Raw genomic sequence first — 5913 nt, 5'->3', positions numbered from 1 at the left:
GCTGTGCCTGTGCACACGTTTGGTGTGTGTGTGTGTGTGTGGTGTGTGATGCCTGACATCACCGACATATCCTTACACTTCGGTTTTCACAAACACAAAGCCCGGACTTAAGTTTTTTACACGTATCAAATGTTTACTTCGTACAGCATCTTTAACAAACTAGAAGCTGAATCTGTATAAAGCACCGGCCGGCGTTTACACCACAAAACCATGGTTTTGTTGAGCCATCAGTACGTTCTTACAAGGGTAACACTGTGTTGGTTATGAACCTCAGTTTTACCATTTTGCACTTTAACTGCACTTTAATCCTACATTTGACAAACGCTTGTGTGTTTCATCATCGCATCACGCCTCTGTGCTTCTACATCCTGGTATTCCTCTATAACACCAGCTGCTGTCTCATGTTACCCCACCTACAGTGGCTCCAAACATCTGACGGCTTGCATTTGAGTTGATTAAAAAAATTACAATACTTTTAATAAAATTTAATAAAATGCATTATTTATTTTTTTTACAATTTTTGGATTACTTATTTTTTAATTGCTGAGCAAATACATTTTAGATTCACAATTAGATTTCACAAAATGCAAATGATGTAAAACAAATGTTTGGTGGATTTTAGGAATAGAGAAAAATCTGTACAATTCAATCAACCCCCCCCCCCCAAAAAAATAATAATAAAAATATTATTAAAATATCTTATACATTTTCAGTGAAATTTTAAAAAAAACTTGATTTATTTTTATTTTTTTTGCAATTTGTGATTTATATGAGGAACAATTTGTAAGGAATAGAGAAAAAGCCCATATAATTAATTCTCAATTTCAAAACATAAAATAAATGAACAATACGCACTAGAAACATAACACAATACAAACAAATGCATCAAATATAAAGGACATGGACAATGGATAAAGTACTGGATGATATATTAAATTTTTATGTTTGCATTTTTTTAATTTATAATATTAATAATTAATATGACATTTTCCGATCACATGAATTTGCAGTGAAAATTTAAATAATTTTGAATTTATTTTTGCAATTCATGATTATTTTTTCAACTTAAATTATGTAAAAAACAAAACAAAAAAACAACAACAACTGGATTTTAGCAATAGAGAAAAATTTGTACAAATTTATAAATCACAGATACATAAAATAAGTAATTCATAAAAGAAGAAATTAAATTTTCTGATATAAATTACTGTGAAAAAATAATAAACTTTAATGTAGTTTTTTTTTTTGAATGTTTAATTTATATTCACAACTTGAGTTTATTATTCCTCTTTGGAATTATGATTTTTTTTTTTTTTTAAATTTAGATTCACGGCTCAAATGATGGATGGATGCTTGAAATTGTTACAAATCTGTATAATTCGCTAAATTGTGAATAAATAAATAAATGAGCAACGAATACTCAAAATAAGCAAAAAATGTAAAACAAATGCACCAAATATAAAGAACACGATGGATAAAGTATGTATTGTAATTGAACAAAATCAGTATCGGTCAATGTCACAAAATATAAGATAAGTGAACTATTGAAAAAATATAACTTTTTAGATTTTATTTACATTTTTGCAAAAAAAATGTGTTTTCTCAGACATTTGGACTCACTGTACTTACACATCATTATATATGTGCTCCTAAAGAATGTTAGTATTTTTCAAATGTTTCACACATTCACTGCCTTCTTGAGATGACTGAGAGTTTAATCACATCAGCCTTGACAGAAACGCATGGCATACGCACGAAAAGACACGTTTACGAGCCGCTGCTGGACGTCTGTGAAACAAAGGCTAATCGTCAGCGCTCATTTCTTCCTGACGGGGTTCATTGTGATTTAGAAACTCAAACTGAAATGAAGCCAATGAAACACTGATTGAAACACCACCAGTCCTCATGCTGGGTTAATGGATTTCCGCAGACGTTTCTGTGCTTGAAAAGAGTCATTTGACAAATGTTTTATCTTTCCATTACAAATATTTTCCATATTGCTAAGGCTGTTAACTCTAATGGACTGAACTTGATGTCCTGTTTGGTTGGTACAACTCACTTCATAATTGAAAAGGTTGCGATGCTGCAAGAATAAAGCTGTTTGATGAGCTTTTGCAAAGAAGCAAGCAGGACATTGTTGCTTTCGGGTTAATTCACCTTCATTGCTATAGTAAGACACTTACACCAAAGTTTGATTCTCTAAATATCAAGTGTAAGAGATTTTTCTTATATGATTCTAATGAACTAGTGTATGCCATATCTTAAACATAATAAAAGTATTTTTTTTCTGTATTGATGATGTGAAGTCTTTTGTTTTAAACCACTTAGAGCATCTGCCATCCACCTCATTTCACTGATAATAATTTTTTTTTATTATTTAAATGTTTTTATTTTATTGTATTATTTATAATTATTAACCTTTGTTGTTGTTTTATGAATTTATCAATTATTTTCCAAACTTAAATACAAATGCATTTAATAGATGGTTTATATATATCTATAATTTTATTTAATATTTTTGCACAATTTCTCTTTTTAATTCTTTTATTCAATGTAATATATAATAATAATTATATGATTATTTAATTTTTTTTTTTTAAATAAAAACATTTTTAAAACCTAAAGTACATCTACATTTGTAAATAATTTCATATTTTTAATTTGATAATTTTAATTTTAGTTTTTAATTAATATTATAATAATCTAATTAATATGATCAATTTGTAAATATTTAATATTTTTTTATAAATGTATAACTTTTTTTAAAACTCAATTACAATACATTTGCAAATATTATTGCATTTTTATTTTATAATTTAATTTTAGTTTTGTATTTTATTATTTTAGTAGTTTAAAAGTAATTATTATAATTATTAAATTATTCTATTTAATTATAAAAAAATGTATAACTATTTTTTTCAACTAAGTATAATTTTTGATTTTATGATTTTAATTGTAATAAATATTTTTTTTTTTTGTAAATTGCAAAATTTGAATCTTATGCACAAATGTACAATAAATATACATGTCTGTGTGTGAAAACAAGATGACTGAGTTTCCTGAGAAAATCAGGATGTTTGAACTTACTTCATTTGCTCTGTCTTTAAAGTGGTGCCCAGGACGAATAGAGCAGTTTCAGGTATGGAACTAAATGCATGTCAGTACTGCAAACCATTCTCATAATTCAGATGGTTATGAGTTCAAAAGTGCATTGAATCCATCATGCCAGCATTAATTCTTTGCTTTCTGCTGAAAGCAAAGCAGCTTTGGGCCGTTCTGGTTGGTTTTGCTGAAGGTCAATCTCTGCCTGCATGCGTCTCTGGATTCAGGGCTCTGCATTAGTTCAGTAGCTGTCTTGATCTCTTGATATCTATGATCTTACTTAACATTGAGAATGCTTTTACCATTGCATCCGTCTGTAGAGATTCCGCTCGCGTGTCTACATACTATGTAGTATGCATGGTTTTGGTTTCCAAATTTATGAGCATGATTAAAACTAAATCATTTGAAAAATCTATTTACAATACAAATGATCTGGACTTCACCAAAAAAAGAAAAACTTATTTTGCATTTAAATAATAATTAAGAAAAAAACTGTCTTACACACAGCAATATATAAATTAATAAAAATACAAAAATATATCGCTGAAACTTTTCTGGTGAAGTCGCTGGAGAAACTGCTTGTTTGTTTGTTTGTCTTGCTTTTTTATTTTAGTATTTTTTTTTTACCAAATATTACATTTGTTGAATTGTACCAAAATATCCCGTCTTGATGACTTCACTTATGACTTTTTGTTTTTAACTGATTAACTTGTATTTACTGTGTATATTAAGTGTTAATGACATATTTGCATTTAAATAATAATAATTAAGAAAATTAAGTCGTTATACGAGAAAACAACTTTGGTTATGTCGAAATCACGAGAAAAATAGTCGTTATTAATGAGAAAACAACTTTTGTTATGTCGAGATCGAGGAAAATTAAGTCGTTATAACGAGAAAGCAATTTGGTTAGTGTCAGATCACGAGAAAATGAAGTCATTTATATATGAAAGGAACTTTTGGTTATGTTCGAGATCCCGAGAAAAAGTCGTTATAAACGGAGAAAGCAACTTTGATATGTTGAGATCACAAGAAAAATAAGTCGTATAAATGAGAAAACAACTTTGGTATGTCTAGATCACAAGAAAAATAAGTCGTTATAACGAGAAGACATACAACTTTGGTCATGTCGAGATCCCGAGAAAAAATAAGTCGTTATAACGAGAAAGCAACTTTGATTCTGTCGAGATCACGAGAAAATATAGTCGTCATAACGAGAAAGCAATTTTTGGTTATGTCGAAATAATGACACAATTAAGTCGTTACCAATGAGAAAACAAAAGGAAAACATTTATAATGCATGGCTGCTTAGAACTTCAATAGCTTTATTTATATTTCAAGTAACAAACATTTTTATGGTTTTATTTTAGTTATCGATAATAACCCTGCTCTGAATGCAACATGTAACTTATGAACCTGAAACATTTCAAAACTCCCTCAGTGCATGAAGACAAAGCTTGCATATGTAACGTTTGCTTTCACTCACTTGTGTTATACTCAAGCCTCAGGCGTGCAGTAAATTATGTCAAATTCTGCAGATAAAAACTGGGTACACCAGATGAACCCGAGAACTGCTTCCCTAAGAAACACCGCAAAGCAAACACACCAACACACTACGCAGCCAATCAGATCAATCAGTACAAAATCCAACCAGCAGCATCATCCAGCCAATCAGAGAAGTGGAGGAGGAGCCTGAGATGACCATCATCCCACACACAGACTGAATCCTCACTGGAAATCAATCAGAGATGGAGCTCAGTGGTTCTCAACTGGTTTTGCTGCTGAAGATCAAATGGTGAACCAACACTGTTTATCATAAAGATGAAATTCTGATGGTTTCATGATTCTCGCAGCCAATAATTTGCACAAAACTTATTTTTGCTGCCATTTAACCCGTTTTGAATGTCTTGGATGTACACGAAAACATTTCCACTTCAACCTGAAGACTTAAAATCAGTTGCCTTAATCTCATCTAACCTCCAAAATGAAATTTAAGTGAAATTAGATCTATGAGCCATTGCAGGATAATAAAAAAAATCTGAAATTTAAAGTTTATTCAAGTAAAATGAATTGACTTTGTTTGAAAACTTTTCAGAGTAATATTAATGTTGTTTTATTAGAAGTTTTTGAGCAATCGTTAGTTACAAAGTCAAAATAATTTAAATTACATTTATTTCAGTGACGTTAATACTGGAAATTCTCAGATAATATATTCTTATAAATTCTATACAATTATATATTCAGATGACTTCTAATCAGTATTGATAATAATATATTTAGCTTTTTTATCTTAATTTTAAATTTCAATTAATGATTTTCATTTTTTTTTATTAATCTAAAAGGGTTAAATGCATGATAATAACATAGTTATATTAAACACTGAGAATGAGAATTTGATCAGATACAATATGGCTTCAGTTAAAAAATATGACGTTTTGACTGTTTTATAAAGCAATGATTCTTGTAATCGCATACAGATGTGAAAATCAGATTGTAATGCATTTTGATACGTAAATAAGGGAAAAAAACATTGCCATACCTTATTGATTATATATATATATATATATATATATATATATTGTATTTTTGTTCATCATTGAGAGCCACACATACAATCTGTGTGCATTTCATTACCTGCATCAAGCATTGTTTTCCTTACTGTCCATGACTTGAAAAGCATATTTTCATATAAGTCAGAATAAATCAGAATCGCTAAATAGAGTGTTATGAATATAGAAGAGATGAGCGTAGAATGTACTGCAACTGTAGAAGACAGAACTCTCCTCTAACTGAGCTAAATATGTATGAAGA

The sequence above is a fragment of the Carassius auratus genome, unplaced genomic scaffold (assembly GCF_003368295.1).
Source record: "Carassius auratus strain Wakin unplaced genomic scaffold, ASM336829v1 scaf_tig00038867, whole genome shotgun sequence".
Taxonomy (NCBI): Eukaryota; Metazoa; Chordata; class Actinopteri; order Cypriniformes; family Cyprinidae; genus Carassius; species Carassius auratus.
Note: the sequence above shows the minus strand (reverse complement) of the source record.